We start from the raw sequence: 21,873 nt of genomic DNA, 5'->3' as shown, positions 1-21,873 counted from the left end.
ACTAGCAAGAATCAGAAGAATGGGAAGTAAGATAGGAAAGGGTGGGAAACAAATACAAGCCGTGCATAATAAAGCTGCTGTTACTGCAGTGAGACTTGCAGCATGTCATGTAACTGGTAGGCCTAGAGAATGAAGTTTCAGGCACAACCAGCAGAGGAAACACTAAGAGGAAAATTATGTGGGTCTCCAGCTGTGGTGCCTGTATGCATACACATTGCCAGATGGATTGTCACAAAATCTTTCAGTTGGTGACTAGGAAAATACTTTCTAACTTCGTTTTGTGGTATTCTGTGCCAAGAAGTGCTGGGAAAAGCCAGAAGCTTAGGGCCATCATTATCAGGCTGTGGGAACTCACAGGCCACAGGCTTACTCACAATTCAATACTTGATCAGAAAGGTATCCATTCATCAGGAAAAGCAGATGGGGCATAAAGGAGGCATTCAAACTAAGACAAGCACCTGGTAGGCCTCGCTTAAGGTACGCAAAGTTCTTGTATTTGCCATAATTGTCTGTAACTTTAGAACAATTTACACTTTGCTTATTCTCTGGTCAAGAACACCCTCTGTTTCTTCACTTCCTTGACACCTGGTTCATGACCCAGGCCTCAGCTTGGCCTAGTGGGCTCCACCTGTGCTGCTTTCTAACCTGGCACAGGTATCGAGACAGACATAGCCTGCTCGCTGTGCTATTTAATCTTCCAACTTCTGTTACTACCTGTAACACATCTTTGACTTATACCATGTATATATCCTTCAAGCTTTCTTTTTCTGTCCACCAACTTGCTTTCTGCTGTTTATCTAGTTACATATTTACCTATTTCAAAAATTTTACCTACGTTTAATTTATTTTTAATTCTGTATCACTCATAACTGAACAGGTTTTTGCTCTCTTCTACCTAACTGGAAAAAAACCTAATTATATTTCTATTTTGCAGAGTAATATATCAGTACTAAGACCTAAAATTCCATGAACATGACTCTTAGGATTCAGCAACATCATGTTATATGAGAGTCTTTATTAGATGCATTGATAATCTGAATTTGAATTTTTAATGGACATGTGAACATTCTACACCCTTATACTGACTTGTACACCAGCTGTTTATTTAATTTTTTTATTGTGGAAATACCGTACAGAGGGGTTATAATTACATGGGCAAGGTAATGAGTACATTTCTTTTTTTTTTTTTTTTTTTTGGGTCCGGTCGTGGGGCCTGAACTCTGGGCCTGGGCATTGTCCCTCAGCTCTTCAGCTCAAGGCTAAGTGCTCTACCACTTGAGCCACAGCGCCACTTCGGCTTTTTTCTTTTTGCTTATGTGGTGCTGAGGAATCGAACTCAGGGCCTCATGCATGCAAGGCAAGCACTCTACCACTGAGCCACCTTCCCAGCCCCCATGAGTACATTTCTTATCAAGTATTGTTGTCTCCTCCTTTGTTTCCCCTTCTCAGCCCTTCCCATCTCCCCTTCCCCCCTCCCCAACCAAAGTTGTAATGTTTGTTTTTCAACATAAGGACTTGTACATCTCATTGTTGCAATGGGTCCATCTGTATCCCTATTTAAACAGTTTGTTTTTGCCCTTCCCCTCCACAAACTATACCAACATCAAATACAATGAAATCAGGGGTTATACCATGGGGAGGGACATACAAACCCCAAGATAAGTATTCAAATGTTTTTTTTCTTTCTTGTGATTGTTTCTAACTTATTTATAAGATGATTTCTTTATTTCTTTATTTTTATTTTTTTTATGCCAGTCCTAGGGCTTGAACTCAGGCCTGGATGCTGTCCCTGAGCTTCTTTGGCTTAAGCCTAAGAACTATGCCATTTGAGTCAGACTCCACTTTTGTTTGTGTGTTTGTATTTTAGTAAAGATAAGAATTTCATAGGCTTTCCTGTCCAGGCTGGCTTCAAAATGTGATCCCTAGATCACAGCCTGCTGATAAGCTAGGATTACAGGTCGCTCAGACCAGTGCCTGGCTGCAGACAAGCTATTTAAAAATTAATTTTAAAAGATAAACATATATGTAAATACACACAAGATTGTATCTGTATACATATATAATACTGAGATACATTTCACCTGTCATTGAAGATGCAAAAGCAAAACTCATCGAAAACTGTTGGATAATAAAGGTGTTGTGGATGGGAAAGTGAGAGTGAGGGTCAGTCTGTGAATCTAGAATAAATGCATGTACAAAATGCCATGGTAAAACCTCTTGAAGGAACTAGCACACACTTAAAAATGAATGGGAATAAGCAGTTGGATTATTGAGATCCCGTTACAAAATTATATACATATTCTAGTTCTTACATATCATGGAGATCATGCAACCTACTTTTCTTTAGGTCTGGCTTACTTCACTTATATAATTTTTTCCAAGTCTTTCCATTTCCTTATGAATGGAACAATATAGAATTACATTCTGATGGAAGCATAGAATTCCATTGTGTATATGTACCACATTGTCTTGATCCACTTGTCTATCGAGGAGCATCTGGGTTAGTACCATATTTTAACTATGATAAATAATGCTGCAATGAACGTCATTGTGCTGGTAGCTTTAGTATGGCCTTGTTTGTGGTCATTTGGGTAAATTCCCAGAAGTGGGATTGTTGGGTCATAGGGTAGCTCTATGTTTAGTCTTTTGAGGAACTTCCACACTGCTTTCCAGAGTTGTTGAACAAGTTTGCACTCCTACCAACAGTGTAGTAGCATTCCCCTTTGGCCACCAGCATCTGTTGTTAGATATCTTGATTATGGCCATTCTAACAGCAGTTAGTAAGGTGGAAATCTCAATGTTGTTTTGATTTGGATTTCTTTTATAGCCAGGGATGTTGAACAATTCTTCATGTGTCTCTTGGACATTTGTATTTCCTCTTTGTAGAGGAAAGGTCATTAGCCAGGACCATATATAATGAAGCATATCAATATGAATTCCAATATATGGAAACAAGAGGTTCTTATTAGACCCTGTATGTAGTTTGCTCTTTCTTTTCTTTCTTTTATTTTTCTTCATTTCTCTTAGTTTTTTGGACCTCATGTTTTGCAAAGAAGATTATGCAGTATATGAGCCAGATGCTGGTGGCTCACTCCTGTAATCCTATCTACTCAGGAGGCTGAGAACTGAGAATCGAGGTCCAAAGCCAGCCCAGGCAGGAAAGTCCTCGTGAGACTCTTATCTCTAATTAACCACCCCAAAACCACAAGTGGTGCTGTGGCTCAAGTGGTAGAGCATTAACCTTGAGCTGAAGAGCTTTGGGACAACACCCAGGCCCAGAGTTCCAGCCCCACAACCAACAACAACAACAACAACAAAAAGATTGTGCAATATGTGGAAGGGAAAGGGAATCACAGACACAGAAGGACAACAGATGAACCAAAGCAACATTATACTCACTTGACCATTACAACTTAGGAAGGAAGGGAATAAGGGGGAGTAAATGGGAGATAATGATGGGATAGGGTAACAATAATTAAAAACAAATATACTCATTTCCTTATTTTTGTAACTGTAACCCACCTGCTCTTCATCTTTCCAATTAAATAACTCCCCCCCCCCCAAATGAATGGCAAGAATTTGTAAAGCAGATCTGTCCAGTGTGTAGATACTAGTGAGAGAGGAGGGAAAGGATAGGGTCAAAGGTGGTGAAGGCAGTCAAAAAGTATATGTAGCTTGTAGGGGAAAACCAAAGGAGGAAACAATGCTCAATAGGAAATGTACTCATTACCTTGCTCATGTAACTGTAACCCTTCTTTACAGCATTTTTACAATCAAAAAGTACAAAAAAGTGTATGTACATGTATGAAAATGGAGCAATGAAGGATATTGAGATAGATTTGGGAAACAAGAGGAAGGAGAATAATGGAGAGGTGAATTTGATCAAGGTACATTGTATACGTAAATAGACTGACAAAACCCCTTAGTAGGGGCTGGGAAGGTGGCTCAGTGGTACAGTGCTTGCCTTACATACATGAGGCCCTGGGTTCAATTCCTCAGCACCACATAAACAGAAAAAAATAACCCTAGATGCTGGGGGGGATGTGGACAAAAGGGAACCCTATTGAATTGTTGGTGGAGTGTAAACTTGTTCAACAACTTTGGAAAGTAGCATGGAGGTTCCTCAAAAGACTCCCTTATGACCCAGCAATTCCACTTTTGAGCATTTACCCAAATGATCAGAACCAAAACCATACTAAAGCTACCAGCACAACTATGTTTATTGTAGGAATATTTACCACAGCTGAGATATGGAACCAACCCAGATGCCCCTCAGTAGATGAATGGATCAAGAAAATATGGTATATATACATAATGAAATTCTATGCCTCCATCAGAAAGAATGACATTGCCCTATTTGTTAGGAAATGGAAAGAGTTGGAATAAATTATATTAAGTGAAGTAAGCCAGGCCCAATGAAACATAGGTCCCATGGTTTCCCTTATTTACAATAACTAGTATGTGTCTAAGACAAGCAGAAAAGGTCAGATAAGTTGATGTTAGGCGAAATGAGCCCTTAGATAAGGACTCAAATGTTTTTTCTTTCTTGCTATTGTTTCTAACATATTTATAAGAAGATTTCTTTGTTGCTTTGTATGTCCCTCCCCCATGGTATAACCCCTGCTTTCACTGTATTTGATGTTGGTATAATTTGTGGAGGGGAAGGGAAAAAAAAAACAAATTGTTTAAATAGGGATACAGATCGACCCATTGCAACAATGAGATCTACAAGATGTTATGCCAAAAAACGAATTTTGGCGCTGGAGTAGGGGGAGATGGGTGGGGTGGGGGGCCGAGATGGGAAGGGTTGGGAAGTGGAAACAAAGGAGGAGACAACAATGCTTGATAAGAAATGTACCCATTATCTTGCTCATGTAATTGTAACCTCTCTGTATGGTATTTTCACAATAAAAAAAAAAAAAGAAATTACACTGAGGTACAAAAAAAAGAAAAAAATAACCCTTAGTAAAATTAATTTTGGCTAATGCAGCAAATGTGGGAAAAGCTAGGTACCAATGGCTCATGACTGTCATACTGGGTAAGCAGGGAGCTGAGATCTAATCATGATTCGAAGCCAGCCTGAGCAAACAAATAACAGAGGCTATTATCACCAATTAACTAGCATAAAGCCAGAACTGGAGGTACCACTCAAATGGTAGAGTAAATAAGTGTAAATGTGAACCTCTGAGTTCAAGCCCCAGTACTGGCACCAGAAGATAAAACAAACTAAAATAAGTGGGGAAAAATCAAATGTATTCTAAAATTAGTAGGTGTGAATAATGTCAGGATGGCCTCAAAAATTTCTGTTAATAACATAAATTGCTTCCTGATGGAGATATTAAATTTCTTTAGTGAACCTGGAAGCTATAAATAAGCATAACTTAGGTTAGTCAAGACAGATATTGAGCTCTCTCTTCAATGAAAATTCTTTTCTATCAATACCTTGTATAAAACCTACTTGCACTAGAGTTATTAAGCTTCAAATTGTTCCTCTGGTTGTGGTGTTTTACTTCTAGTGGAGGATGAGAATAATGATTCTAGAATAAAGTTCCACATTGGAGATAGATTTGAAAGAGCTATCAGATGACTATAACTTGGTCATGAGATAATAAAAAATATTTCATGTATCTATATGTACATATATATATATATATATATATATATATATATATTCTTTTATCCCACACAGTCAGGTAGAGATGCATAGAACCATCATAAAGCTCTCATGTATTTTATAAAAGAAGAAGCAATGGTTATTTTACTAGAGATTGTTTAACTTTCTTAGAGCAAGGGAAAATTTAACTAAATTATATTGCTTGACTCAAACTCAATTTTAAGAGAAATATGTTTATTTAAAAAAACAGCGACATGTGGAAAGATCAGTACAATTTGATGGATGTTTTCTGTTTTCTAGGGACTGTGAGGGAAATTTTACCTACTTATGATGTAATAATCTTAAGAACACTGAAAGGAACACATGCAGATTTTCAACTTAACATAAATTCCTGAGGTTTCAGCTGAAAACTGAAATTGTTGGGTCAGCAGGAAGAGGTCAAGGACTCAAAAGAGGTCAAAGACTGATCAGGACATAAGTAGACTGTCCTGTTGGTCAAGGCAAAATTCAGATGTTCATTTTAGAAGAATCTCAGCTTCAGAACACTTGCTTACCCAAGAATAATTCTATGACACACTGATTATCGAGTGCCACTGGTATTTGTCATGTCTCAATAGCAGAGGATACAAATCCTTCTTTCAAAGAATTACCAGAAGTAGTTTTCTTAGCATCCCAATAGGCTTCAAGATAAATATTTTCCTGGTGCTAAGCTTGATTTTTTTTGTTTTGTTTTTCATTGTTAAGACAGTATTTTTAATTACACTGGTAAATATCAAGATAGTCCCAATAATAAGAATTATATTACTTCTAGATGATGTTTTCTCATTATTATTGGTAAAATAATTATATTAAATCAAAACATTATTTAATATTAGGTCTGGATTTTGTAAAATTTCTTTTTCTTCTTCACATTATTTTAAAAGCTGTATGAAATATTCGAATATTTCTTTTTCTTTTTCTTTTTTGAGGGTGACTTTATTTTATTTTTTGTAATTTTTTAGTGAGATTAAGTGATTACATAAATTTCAAAAATTTCACATTTTAACTTTCACAAGGCAAATTGTCATTATCATGGTCTATAATGTTTGTGAATTCTATGGGTTTTGACAATACAACTATTTCTTTCATGTTGGGTGATATGTAGATTTCTTTCCTTTTGCTTAGTGTACTGTTCCCTCTTTCCCTCTCATTCCCTCCCTCCCATCACTGCCCTTGAGCTGCTAGTTTGTTTTCATCAGTGTGCAGTACAGTTGATATATATATATATATAATATATCTATATATCTTGATCATATATGTGATCAAGAACATGGTGTCATTTAGAAATGATACAACAAATTAAGTAGAAGTCCTTTGTTTCTTGAGGACTGTTTACTTTGTCATAACTCCTTGCACTTTGAATTTAATATCCACATACCAGGGAGACCATGTGCCATTTATCTCTCTGATCTTGGCTTACCTTGGTCAAAATGATTTTTCTAGCTCCATCCATTTCCCTGTGAATGTCATTATTTTATCCTTTCTGATGGCTGCATAGTATTCCATTGTATACAGGCACCACAGTTTTTGAATGCATTCATTTGTAGTAGGGCATCTGGGTTGTTTCCATATCTTGGCTATTATGAACAGTGCTGCAATGAACAACAGACCAATGGCCAATATTATACTAAATGGGGAAAAACTACAACCAATTCTCCTAAAATCAGGAACAAGGCAAGGATGCCCATTCTCTCCACTCCTCTTCAATATAGTTCTGGAATCTTTAGCCAGAGCAATAAGACAAGAAAAAAATATTAAAGGGATCCACATAGGGAAGGAAGAAATTAAACTATCCCTATTTGCAGATCACACGATATTATACCTTAAGGACCCCCAAAACTCCACTCCCGAACTCCTAGAACTTAAAAACCACTTTGGCAAAGTAGCAGGAAACAATATTAACCTACAAAAATCGGTTCCTTTCTGTATACCATCAATGTATAACCAAAAGGGAAATCAAGGAAACAACCCCATTCACAATAACCTCAAAAAAATAAAATATCTAGGAATTAACCTAACAAAAGATGTAAAGGACACATTTAGTGAAAACTATAAGAGCCTAATGAAAGAATTCAAAGAGGTCACCAGGAAATGGAAAGACCTTCCATGTTCTTGGATAGTCGGATTGTGAAAATGGCCATACTGTTAAAAACGATATACAAATTCAATGCAATTCCTATCAAAATACCAATGACATTCTTTACTGAAATAGAGCAAACAATCCAAACATTCATATGGAGCAACAAAAGATCTAGAATAACCAAAGAAATTCTAGACAAAAGAAGCAGAAGGGATCATGATGTTTTGTAATACTTGTGATGGTTAATTTTGTGTGTCAAGTGAACTTTGCCACAATATTCAGATATATGGTCAGACATTGGCTGTGCAGGAGATTTTCAAAAATGAGATTAACATTTAAATTAACAGACTTTCAGTAAAGCATAGCACTTTGCTTTGAAGGTACATCCAAGCAGATGAATACCATAAGAGAAAGGAAACTGGTCTCCCAAGAAAGTGGGAATTCTGTCTCCAGATCCCCTTTCACCACAAGCTACTACAATAACTCTCCTTGATCTGCAGGTTGACACTGCTCCGAGACTTCGAATTTTCTAGCCAACACAACTGCATGAGCTAAATTCTTAAAACGATTCTCTCTGTATCTGTTTGTATGTGTACAGTATGTATACATTTGTATGTTTTATCACTACATAAATATCTAAGTGCTTGCTATTACCCTGAATATCATGAGAAGAATATTCAATTTGAAATATAACAGTGACAACAGAAAGCCATCAGTGTTGATAGAAAATATTACCTTAGCACACAGATATAGTGTTGATGTGGTAAAAAATGGAAAAAAATGGGATTAAACGTAAGTGTAAAAGTACATTTCATTCAACTCCACTGTTTCGTTTCTTTATGTCTATGCATAGATGTGAATTTGTACCAGTTTAGTTAATTGTTTTTGAAAAATAGAAGTTATGGACACATATCTTACTGAAAAATGTAGCAAAAAACCCAAATTAGGTAAAAGCACATGATGGATTTAAATATTATTGCATATGTGGATACTGCAATAATGTGCAGACATTAGAATGAAATTTGAAAAATCTTAAAAACATGGAATAATATTGAAGATTTAATGCTAAATAAAAGTGAAAAGCTTTAGTCCACAAACACTCAGAATTTAGATGGACCTGTATATTTAGGAACATTGTATATGCACTCCAAGGCTCTCAAGGGAGTTTTCTGTGTTTCAAATTTTCTCTTTTATGGATTATTTCTCTCCATCATAAAATATTTTTTATTTATTTGAAAATTAAATATGACATAGCTTGGATTTTTTGTTATATAAATGAAGGGTATTAGAGAATAAGTCAGGAAAGAAAGAAGATACAATGGACTGGAAAGACAGAGTAAGAACTTCAGAGATTATTTGGCCTTTCCCCTTCCTTGTATGTGTCACTTACAGAAGCTTGATTTTTCAGAAATTTGGGGATGCATTACAAGTGAATTAAATTGAAATGAGTGAGTCTGAAGTTTCCTACTGGCAGAGAGAGAGAAAGAGAGAGAGACAGAGAGACAGAGACAGAGACAGAGACAGAGAGACAGAGACAGAGAGAGACAGAGACAGAGACAGAGAGAGACAGAGACAGAGAGAGACAGAGAGAGACAGAGACAGAGAGAGACAGAGACAGAGAGACAGAGAGAGACAGAGACAGAGAGACAGAGGTTAACAGGGGCAGACACAAAATTCCAACCTCTAATTCCATCTCCTTGTTCACTAGATTTCCATATATGAATTTTGGGCACACAACATTTGACCAACAACAAGAAAAAGCATTACCACTGGTAAGACTGTGGGATGGGAAAAACCAAGCTGAGAAGCTTGGAACATAATTAATGTGATGAGTCAGCACAGGCACATGTCTCCAGGAAGGAAGGAGCTCAGGTCAACAGTTTGCTCATATACTCAGAATACAACCTTTCTCTTCCACAACCCTAGCTTGAACCCTTTTTCCACTTTCACATGTTTCATTCTTCTTAAGTGCCTTTTGGTGTTGAGATTGAACCCAAGGCTGTGTACATTCTATCAAGAAAGCCACGTGCCTAGTTTTTTAAACATTATTTGCTCTTGTTTAGCTGGCCACTGGTGGCTCATGCATGAAAACCTAGGTACTCAGTAGGCTAAGATCTGAGGAACGTGGTTCAAACCCAGTCTAGGCAGGAAAGTCTGTGAGTCTCTTATCGCTAATTAACCATCAAAAAGCTGAAAATGCAGCTGTGGCTCAATGCAGATGAGAGATACCAGGCCCCGAGTTCAAGTCCCAGGACCTGCATAAAAGTTTGTTTTGGGTATAGAGTAACTAACTTCCTGAATTGGCTTTAAACTCATGATCCTCCTTGCCTCTGCCTGGCTTTTGTACTTATTTTTCTATGAGTAAGATGCATAATGTGATTTACTTGGCTTTGTTTATTTGTCTAGTAATGTGTGTGAATGTGTGTGTACCTGCACACGTGCACACACATGATATGAGGGCTTGAACTCAGAGCTTTGCACTTTTGCTTACCTTATTTCCTCACAACTGGCTCTCTATCACTTGAGCCACACCTTCACTGATGCATTTTGCTAGTTAATTGGAAATAAGAATCTCTGGATTTGTCTGCTCAGGCTGGCTTCAAATCTCAATTCTCAGATTTCAGCCTTCTGAGTAGATAGGATTACGTGTGTGAACCACTATCTCCTGGCTTCATCTAGTGATTATGGAGTTTTTCTTTATCTTTTTAATGAAAGTTGAAAATTAAGATATGCCTCTGAGGAGAAAGTTATTTGATAGTAAAAATTTTTTGCTCTCCAATGATACAAATGTCTTTTGTGAAAATACCAGAATAAAATAGTATGCAAACAAACTAGAAATCACTCTAAATACTATGAATTAAATATAATTAGATAATATATTCTTATGCACATGGCCCTATTGCCTATGACACCAGGAGCACAATCTCTGAGGACAGAGGTAATGCCAGGGTTCATGTAAAGGCTGTGCACATGGTTGTGATGGGAGTAAAGGTGCAGAAGCTCACGTTAAACCTGACTATTTAAGTTTTCAAAGCCCGTGACTCTTTCATATAGCTTGTTTTCACAACATTCTGGCAGCTGACCAGTCTACCAACTTCTTAGAGCTGTCCTCTTTTCTGCCTGGAGCTTCCTGAGACTGGAAACCATGAGACAGACTGTTGTGGTATCAGTATCTCTCGGGCTTTGAGAGCACTTGTGGCAGCAGTAAGGAATGCCAGAGGAGTCAAAGTGCATCTAGACCAGTTTCCAAGTTTTTTAATTGGTATTATGTGAAGCTTAATTGGAATTATTTCCAGAGGCCTGAGGGATCACCATTTCTAATCAAGATAAAAAAGTAATTAGTAGGTAACTGTGAGGTGAGAGAAAAAAACCTGAAATACCTCTGACCCATTTGATACAGTGTTTATGTAGGAAAATGGTTCCATGGTTTCACGTAACAAATTCATTTCTTTAATTAACCAACTGAAGATTGCAGTTGATATTAAGACTGCATAAACATGGCCTGTTTCCAGATCCAAATGAAGTAAACAAAGACAAGATATGCAAATGTACCTCACAGAGCAAATGCCTTCCTGCTGGTGTCAGGTGAGAGTACTAAAACTTCACTACTCTAAAGTGGAAGACTTCTGCTCTAACCTCCCAGTTCCCAAGGGACCCGGTTTTCCGCTAATGCTCTTGTGTGCAATAGAGGACTGGAGAAAGCAACCCATTCTGTTTCATCTCCAACTAAAATCATGAGATCCAGGTGACTCTTCCTTCAGATTAGTCTCTAATCACAACATCAGCCTCCCTTGAATTCCTCCTTCATCTTCTACACTGTCCAACCTGATGGGTCTCACACAATGCCTTTTCTTTTATGTTAATCTTGACTTGAATTAGCCATCTTTGATGTCTTACATCTACTTGCTTACATACTTCTTTCTGTCATATGCTCCTTATTTGCATGTTTCTGTCTTCAATCGGTGCAAATATAACGATAATGTTTCTGCAAAGGGATTTATTGAATTCAAGCTAAACATAATTTAACAAATTCTTATTACAGTGGCAGCAGAAACATAATAAATAAAATCTATAAGAGCTGTTCTATTTATCTTACTATTCCATTCACTGAAAATATATTCTATTATTATATGATCCTATTAGCCCATTCTTAGAAATATATCTGAAGGAACTGAAGTCAGCATACAATAGCCATACCTGAATTCCTACATTTATCATCACGCTATTCACAATTGCCAATATATAGAATTATTCTTTTATAGTAAAAATGTAGCATACACACAATGGAGTATTATTCAGCCAAAAAGAATGATGAAATTTTGTCACTGCTGGAAAAATGGATGGAATTAAAGGACATAATAGTGAGTGAAATAAGTTAAGAACATAAAGACAAGTATTACATGTTCTCTCTCATATGTGAAAACTAAGGAAAAAATAAAGAACATCTAAAAGTTGAAGAGGGAGTGTTAGGGAAGGGGAAGGAGGACAGGCTGATGAAAGAGAGAGTAGGAGGGAAGAAGGCTCAAGAGGAATGAACAGCCATTATTGATATATTATTTATACTTGCTTATAAATATCAAAGTGAATCTCATTGCTTTATAATTAATAAGTATACAAAATATAGAAAAGATGTACTGTATATACACTTTGTTGTCAATCATAGTTATTTTATTTTTTTTGAGTTTTAGGTTCGTAGGACATATCAGTGATTGAAATATGAATGACCCATACTTTTGTGCAGATTTCACATTTTGTGCAGATAGTAAACAGTGAAAAAAACAATTGGAATCGGTTGGTAAGTTAGAAGGTCATATGTGCCATAGAAAATAGAGGAAAAAAATGAAGCAACATAAGGTCAGTTGGAATACAAGCCAAGTAAACCATTTTAGGTAGTTTATCAGGAGATGAACAGACATTTTATATGGAATAAGCTGGAGGATGAGTTGCCCAAACAGGAAGCTGGTACAAGAAATAGGAGGCATTTCTGAACAGCAAGAAGGTCCATATGGCTAAAGCTGAAAGATAGAAACTGGTGGTGGTGAATTATTAGGTATGGGTCTGACAGGGAATCAGGAGGGGCAGGTTAGATCAGGCCTTGTAAGCCATTGCAAGGGCTATGGCTTTCATGAGTAGAGAAACATGAAGCCACTGTAGACTTTTGAAAAGAAAAGAAGTATTATTTATTGTGCAGTAGGAAAGAATTATGTAATTATAATGTGAGGAAATAACATGGAATTCATAGGCAGCTACAGTTAAATCTTGGTAAAAGAAACCAAAGTCTCCGGTTGAAAAGTTCTAAGTAGAAGTGAGAGGAAGTATTTGGATTTCAGATGTGCAAGGATAGAATCAACAGAACATTAATATAGGGTGAGAAATAAAAGATAACTGCAAGGATTTGGGCCTGAGCAGCCAGAAGGCAGGAGTCACCTGTGATGGCAAGGAGGAAGAGTAGCAAGACATGAAAGAAAAGGACCAGGAACGTAGTTGTGGACATACTAAGTTGGAAATGACTCTTGAGCATGCAGTAGGAAATATGAATCTGGAGACAGAGGAAGTCTGAAATAGAAATATGAACTTGGGAGAAAATGATATTTAAAGCAGGAGATGGGATGGGATCACAAAGAGGTTCATGTAAATAGAGAAAGAAAAAGAATAAAGCATGAGCTGAGCCCCAGGGAACTTGAACATTAAGGTTGAGCAGGAAAGGAAAGATCAGCAAAATGAGGTCGATTTGAAAATGCACTAATTTGAAATGAGCCCTCCAGGGAAGTTCAGCCAACCAAGCAGGGAATATGTGCTGAATACATCCTATTTCAGGGCACTATGCTCAGAGCTCTGGGGGATGCCAAGCTAGAAGAACTATTGTTTCTCTCCAGGGATTTATAGCTCCATTTAGAAGTAAGACAGACAGATGTACAGAAAGACAGATAGATCCATATAAAAGAAACATTAGTGATGTAAAAAAAGTCAGAATAGATACATTTATTGAATGTCATTGCTGTGATCTAAATGTATACTCCTAAAATTTGTACAAGGACTTTTATGATGTGATAAATCATGAAGGTGAAGCCATCATGAATGGAATTAGAAATTTTTATAAGGTTGAACGCAGAAGCCAAGTTTCTTTCATCCTTTTGTCCTTTCTGCCACAAGAGAACACAACATTTATCTACTCCAGGAGCTGTAGTGTTCAAGGTGTCTTCTTTAACTCAGAAACTATTCTCTAAAGAGACACCAATCCTGATGGTACCTTGATTTTTAATGAACCAAGCCTTGATATTTGTAACTAACAACTTTATATTGCTTATAATATTTTCTCCATGGTATTCAATGTTGAAGAAAGACTAGATTAAGGCAGCCAGATCATCCATTTTCCCCCGATTAAGTAGAATTGATTTGGATCTTGAATTAAGAATTTGATTCATTAGAAAAAACATTCCAAGTGAGTGAAGCAGCAGGTGGGTCAAGTAATGAAGGTTCTGAGCCATGTAAATGCCACATCAGTAAGTTGGATAACTGGTGAGAGACTGGAATTGATGGTGCAAGGGTGAAGGTTTGATTGTGGAGGTAAAGAGCATTTGTGGACACCACTCAGGCATGATTCTTGTTTCCTGAAAGCAGGACAGCTGAAGAATACAATTGTGTTTTGTTTGTATTTGGTGACCTGGATGATAGTTGAACCCTGGATGTTCATGTGCTTGAGGTAGAATCTTTTAAAGCCAGGATCTGTGGGAGGTGATTAGACTATGAGGCTTCATCATGGTAAAAGAATTCATGTTGCCTTGTTAAAGCAGGTCAAATCTGGTAGGAAAGGATTTGTTTCTACTAATGTGGGTTCATGGAAAAGTAAGGATCCTAGCACTTCCTTGATCTCTTGTTCTCTTGCTGTCACATGTGCCGCTTTGGCACTCAACCTTTCAACCATGTAGAGACTTAGTCAGGGCCCATGCTAGAAGTTAGGGTGCTGTTTGAACCCTCCAGCCACAAGAACCCCAAACAAATGAACTCCCCTATACTCTTCCAGCAATATGAAATACACCAGTGATCCAATGTCTTTCTTTGGCTTGTTTCCTAAATCCATTCCTCTTGCAACTTTCTTTGAGGACAAAAGTGACCAATAGGATTGAGCAAGACTCTGGCTAGCTTATGAGATAATGAATTCAGAAAGTTTGCTAACCTGAATCTCAATTAAAATTTAGGAATGAAATGAAGAATGCTTTACACCAGAACACAGTTCAATTCAAGACATTTATCAAGCATCTACTGTAAGCCTGGCTCTTAATTCAATTCTTGCCACAAAAATGAATAATACATAGTCTCTGTCTTGATTTTTCAACGTCAGTATCCAGGAAAGGAGGCTCTCATTATATGGAAGAAGAGAGTGAGACAACTCAAAAGTGCGCATTCAAAAGAGAATGAAATTTAGGCTGCGTGAAGGCTTCTTGGTAAAAGTGGTCCTGTTGGTTATATTTTGAAAATAACCAGACACATGGAGAGATAATGTACAACCATGACTACCTATGAAAGGTCAGTTTATGGGGGAGCAGATGTTCCTTCTCATCTCTATTTGTGTAAATCTCAAAGTGCTCCTTGTTTTATTCTTTAATTATAAATCTGTCACATTCTCATACAAAGAGAAAGAAGGTGAATTCCTGTGGAAGAATTGCTGCATGAGTAATGTAATAAGTGAAATGATAGCTGCAATTTTACTTCACACTTTAATAAAGTAAGAGATCATGCTGTAAAGCTCTGTGTGGAAGGGCTTCCTGGAATCAGAAATAGGAGATACTAAGGTCTGGTGAAAGAGCTAAGCAGCAGGTGGTGCAGCTAGTGCTTTTCCCACAGGGAAGGGTGGCAAGCAAGGGATGAGGATGGCATCCAGCATATCTGGACCGGTGTCTGTCCCAGTGCTCCAGGAGTCTCTCACACCAGGAAAGAACACAATTGTTGGTTTAGTTATACTATTGATACTTTATATTTCAAGCATGAGTATCTAGTTTCTCTGAGATGTTTCCCTTCTTTTAGATGGTGAGAAAAATAGGTCCTTAGGCTCTTCTGTTAATCTTAGAACAAGGCAGCTGATTGGAATAGCAAAATTCAAAGGAGTTGAAACTAGAGGTTGGAGCAGTGGTTCAGCTGGTAGGGTACTAGTTAATGAGTGAAAGCATCAGATTCTTAGTTTGAATCCTGGTCTCAGACCTAAACATTTTTTAAAAGAAATTATTCATGTTTATCTTCTATAATGGAGTAAATAAAGCACATAGTCAACTGACATTCATTAAATTCATTATTATAATATCTGCTTATCATCTGTTTATAATCTACCATATCTGTTGCACTATGCAACTCAAATATCCAAACTACAGAAGATCCTGAAAGTCCACTGAAGGATCCGCATCTATCATTGCAAGAAATCCCTTCAAGATACATGCTGGAGACTTGCACCTATAATCTCAGCCACTCAGGAAGCTGAGACCTGGTAGATCAAGGTTTGAAGCCAGTTAGGGCAGAAAAGTCTGTGAGACTTCATCTCCAAAGTAATAGCACAAAGCTGGGCTGGGAGAATAGCTCAAATTTTAGAGCACCAACCGCTTAAGTGCCAGATCCTTAGCTCAAACCCCAGTTAGGCTTTTATCCAAAGAAATCTGTTCAAAGAAATGAACGCCAGCAGGTTTGCTCAGGTAGACAAGGCTATGTGTGCCATGAGGTTATGTACCCTATTAGCTCACCTAAATTATATATATATATATATATATATATATATATATATAAATTCTACTGACATCTTAATTAGAAATAAAAAGAAAAACAATAAGATTTATTCTTAGGAACAAATTTCATCATTATTAAATTGGACCAGAAAGCAACTGTGAACATAAGGGAGAAAGTTCCCACTCCTTACAATACACACAAGTTCATTATGACATTGAGTAATAAAACAGCAGCCTTGAAGAAGCTAAAAAAGAAGTATTTTTATTATTATTCAAATCAATGTAGCCATGTTGTTTTCATTATTCTGATATGGCTTTATATGGTATCTTAGACTGGTTTCCCTGGAAACAGACTGAGACCAGGCATGGAGCCCAGGCAGAGGGTTCATTAGGGAAAACTCTTGGGAGGCATGTCTGAAAGCAAAGGGAAGGTAGAGTGAACCTAAGCTGGAATAAGGCTGTAACGGGGGCCCCTGAGCATCCCTTAGGGAGCTGCTGTTGAGGCAGTCTTAGAGTGGTGTTGTATGTCAGAGATCAACCTGTGTAGTCCACATTATCATGTGGCAGGCTGAAGGCTACCTCAAGCAAGGAAAGATGCCTGTTACCAGGGTTTGTCTGTGATCCACTCAAGTCAATATGCCAGCAATGAGGGAGTGGTATACCATCGTTCATGAGGGGATATGGGGCATGGTTAAGAGATCAATGGTGCAGTTCACTCACCATCAAGCTTGGATAGGTCTCCTTGAATCACAAGCAGTAATAAGAAAATTGACACTTTTCAGTGTTTATTCTAGTCCTTCTTTTAACCTGGTCTGATAGGTACAGGTACTTGGAATCCTTATGCATCTGTGATGGAACTTTACAATTTTATTTGGTTTGGGGACTTCACAAAAATTATTTCTTGTATTCAGGTTCATTTGTCTTTCTTCCCTTTGGGTCATTATTCTCTTAACCTATTGGAGAGGAAAATAGGGATGACAGCAAATTGTGGTAGCAGAGGAAGTGAATCCTCCTATCAAAAGACCTGCTGGGTATGAGGCTCAATTTGACTTAGGGAATTGAGAAATAACAAATATGAATCTTCCTAAATTGTTCCCTCATATGTGTTATGCAAAAAGGCAAGAAACATCAACCTCGAGTATGGTGTGATTCACATGGACAGAAGAAACTGGCAGAACACAGGTGTCAAGTTTCATGGAGGAATGAGGCCTGCACTTCATTCTGGGCATATTCCAGGTGAGGACTGAAGAATGCACTACAGGAGCAGTATAAAGCCCTCAGCTGGAAATTCACACCTCAGGTCTGGCCATAGCTTTGCTACCTACCTTGCCCTCTTGGAAAAACCATCTCAGCTCAATGTGCCTCAGTGTTCAGATTATGCCCAGTGGAGCCTTGCTCAATTCCAAAGTCTGGGTAAAAATCAGATGGTCTTTGCCATGATTTGCAAAGTGCAGAGCTCTAAGGAATGCTAACTGAAGAATGGACTCAATAGAGCTCATTGTTAGGGAGAGCTGAACTATTGGGTCTGAAATGTCCAAAAAAGGTTTAAATAAAAATTCCACACCCTAAGTACCACTTAAGAATTAAGATCATCTCCACCTCCCTGGGCTCCTGTGGTCCACTGAGTGCTGTGGTATAAGTCTAATATCCCCACTGAATGTGAGGCTGTGATGAGGTGGATCTTATTTCCAGACCAGCCCTGGAAGGAAATTCCACAAGACTCCATCTCAATGGAAAGAAGCTGGGTGTGATGCAGTATGACCATCATCACACCTATAACAGGAAGTCTAAAGGACACATAGATCATGGTCTATTATGTGCCCTGGTAAGGAACAGAGACCTTGTCTCAAAAAAAAAAAAAAAACGACTGTTTTTAAAAAAGAAAGGCTAGAGGCTTTAATCACAGTGGGAGAACATCTGAACAGGCAGGGACAAGGACCTGAGTTCAATCACCATTACCCCCAATAAATAAATAAGAACATTGAAAATTTAAAGTAATTAATTGTCTATAGAAATTGATAAGCACAGTATCAACACATCAAGAGCCACTCATGAGTGTTGGCATTATTAATCATACAATCAGAGGCACACTTTTAAGAACACTGAAAATGTAGAAAAGTTATTCAGTTCATTGGATTCTTGTAGAGCAGTAAATAGATCAATATAGTCTTTTATGACTATTTTGTATATTTTACCAGTAATGCCAGTTGGTATATAGGGATCCCACTAAGCAGATTTTTTTTCTCCAGGATTTGGTTGTCCTTTACTCTTTACTGAAAAAAAAATCCCAAGTACGAGGGCCTGACAAACAGTAAACATGCTCCTTTTTTTAAAAAAAAAATAAGGTTTTTATTGTGAAAATACTGTACAGAGTGGTTAGAATTACATGAGCAAGGTAAGGAGGACATTTCTTATCAAGCATTGTTGTCTCCTCCTTTGTCTCTCCTTCCCACCCCTTCCCATTCTCCCCAACACCCCCTCCCCAACACCCCCCCCACCAAAGTTGTAAAGCTCATTTTTCGGCATATTTTGTACATCACATTGTTGCAATGGGTCCACTTGTATCCCTATTTAAACAATTTGGTTTTTTTCCTTCCCCTCCACAAATTATACCAATATCACAAAATATAGTGAAAACAGGAGTTATACCATGGGGGAGGGACATACAAAGCAACAAGAAACCATCTTATAAATACGTTAGAAACAACAGCAAGAATAAAAAACATTTGTGTCCTTATCTTGGGTTTCATTTTGCCTAACATCAACTTATCTGACCTTTTCTGCTTGACTCAGACATACACTAGTTATTACAAATAAGGGAAACCAAGGGACCTATATTTCTTTGGGCCTGGCTTACTTCACTTAATATAATTTTTTCCAACATTTCTTATCAAGCATTGTTCCCTCCTCCTTTGTTTTTCCCCTACCATCCCTTCCATTCCACCTACACTCCACATCCCCACCCCCTGCCTAAATCATAAAGTTCATTTTTGACATAACATTTTGTACATCTCATTGTTGCAATGGGTCAACCTGTACCCCTATTTAAACAATTTGTTTTTTCCCTTCCCCACTCCACATTATACTAACTTGTATTGTGCCCTCCACACTTAGATTTTCAGTTGATTGTATTCGTGTGCAAAACAATTTTAAAATATACACTGTGTGTGACTTCAGTGAAACTGTCTCATGTATTAGACATAAGTATGTGGCCTTGTACAAGAGCAAGATCAGACTGAATATAATATGTGATCCAGTTCACATTAATAAAGAACTGCTTTGTTAATAACTTGAAGACATTACATATAAAACTATGCCCTTTTTAAAAAAAGGATAAAAGGAAAATCCAGTCAATTGTAGAACTTCTGTTGCTTCTGAAAGGATGCCTGATGGTTGATCAAATTTCTCTTTAACTATTAATAATTGTGACCCAAGTCCACTTAAAATAATTTGTCCTGCACAAGTTTCCAGCTCACTTTTATGTTCTAAATGGGAGTCGTTTTGCATAAACACCGGGGCCTAATAGGGGGTGACAGCCAGCACATTTGATGGACAAGTGCTGAGGGAGAAGATCAAACATTAATTCTACAAAGTCGTGTGAGCATACCACAACATAGTAAACAAATGCAGATGAAAAGACAGGTTATGAATTATAGATGAGAGGTAGATTGAGCAGTATTAAACTATGCAGGCTCTGGTTGTCTGATAGGTTCCAGATGGAAAAGATCCAAAAGGCAGGTGAATAAAAAGTAAGGCCAAAACATGGGGAGCTGATTCAGGGATGAGGAGTGGAGCTCCAAAATTCAAGATCAGGACAGCAGATTTCAATTGTACTTGACTAAATTAGCTTGCTGGGGGAAGAATGTGTGCCACATGGCTGGGATTCTAAAGGTGAATTAATAGTAGTTAAGAAAGGAAGAGAAAGAAGAAAAAAAAGAGGAGGTTATTCAAAGTTAAATGGGCAGACATTGCAAGCTGAAACCATGAACCTGTTAGTGAAATGAAGCTGTGCACTCTCCGTTAACTGGCAAAGCAACAGTGAGGAGCTGGCCAAGTGCCTGTTGCTGAAGGAGTGAAGAAATTAGTTACCCTCGTTAACTTGTCTGTTCTTTTTTTTTTAATTTATTTTTTTATTTTATTTTTGAACATACTGTACAGAGGGGTTACAATTACATGGGCAGGATAATGCGTACATTTCTTACCAAGCATTGCAGCCTCCTCCTTTGTTTACCCTTCACATCCCTTCCCAGCCTCCCCCCTCCCCCCCCAGTCCCAATCCTTCTCCCCCCCCCCCCCCCGCCCCCCGCCCCGCACCGACGTTGTAAAGCTTGTTTTGGACATGACAACTTGTACTTCTCATTGTTGCAACAGGTCCACCGAGCGCAGGCGCCATACCTGAGCAACAGAGAGTCCGGGACGAAGGAGCCAGATGCAGCGGGCTAGCGGATTCTACTTAACTTGTCTGTTCTAAAGGAGCAAGAGTCTGATGAAAATGGAGCCCAAGAGTGTTAGAGAGAAAAAAGCCGAGATACTTGGTGCTCAAGTAAAATGCATTTCTAAGACAGTATTGTTGTTCACTTTTTGAAGAAAAGCTTAATATAAAAACAGTTCTGCCAGGTGCCTATGGCTGCACCTATAATCCTAGCTACTCAGGAGGCTGAGATTTAAGAACTGAGGTCCAACCGTAGGTTTGTTCAAGACTCCTGAATTAATTCAAATTGAATTAAGAATTCCTTAACTAAGAATTAATAATTTAGTGTCCTTAAATTTTGAGATATTTGTGCATCTCCTGAAACTGTATGTAAACTTTTGCTTGTGTATGCAGTTTTCCAATGAGGTTTGCAACACCATTGAATTGACAAGTGAGAAACTACTCTGGTGAAAAAAAAAAGAAAAGAAAAAAAAAGAATTGAGGTCCAAAGCCAACCCTGGCAGGAAAATCTATGAGACTCTTATCTCCAATTAGCCACCAAAGAGCCAGAAGTGGAGTGCTAGAGCAAAATAATCAACAAAAACCCCAAAATACTCCCCCCCCCAAAAAACAACCCAAAAAACCCAGGTTCTGATTTCAAGCCCCAGAAGTTCAAGCTTCAAAACTTGTACACACACACCCACACACACGCACACACACACGCACACACACACACACACACCTGTATTTTACATTACAAAACAATAAATTACTTTTCATCGATATATCTTCTGGATGATGGCTTTTTTCTATTCAAATACTACTTTAAATTCACAAGTTTTGATTAGAAAAATAAAATAATTAACATATTCCATGCTTCTGTACTCCTGGAAGATATTATCAACTATTTTTTAATGGAATGACTTATTACAACCTACCTTCATCATTACAGTAGGAGTAGGCATGATACTATTCTTAAACTCTGTATTATACATAGTCTGTGTTAACGTAGGAGTTA

The 21,873-nt window shown here is 37.7% G+C and overlaps 1 long non-coding RNA gene across 1 annotated transcript; it reads left to right on the top strand.

Annotated features, from left to right (window-relative positions):
* Positions 1-213: 213 nt before the first annotated feature.
* LOC138804984 (uncharacterized) lies at positions 214-20,942 on the top strand. Its single transcript, XR_011365391.1, has 5 exons — positions 214-477; positions 9,442-9,505; positions 15,076-15,260; positions 17,563-17,680; positions 20,816-20,942. It is a non-coding gene; the product is annotated as an uncharacterized lncRNA (long non-coding RNA).
* Positions 20,943-21,873: the final 931 nt, after the last annotated feature.

This window comes from Dipodomys merriami, unplaced genomic scaffold (genome assembly GCF_024711535.1).
Source record: "Dipodomys merriami isolate MVZ:Mamm:240054 unplaced genomic scaffold, mDipMer1.0.p SCAF_38, whole genome shotgun sequence".
Classification (NCBI taxonomy): domain Eukaryota; kingdom Metazoa; phylum Chordata; class Mammalia; order Rodentia; family Heteromyidae; genus Dipodomys; species Dipodomys merriami.
Note: the sequence above shows the minus strand (reverse complement) of the source record. Positions and strands in the feature narration are given on the sequence as shown.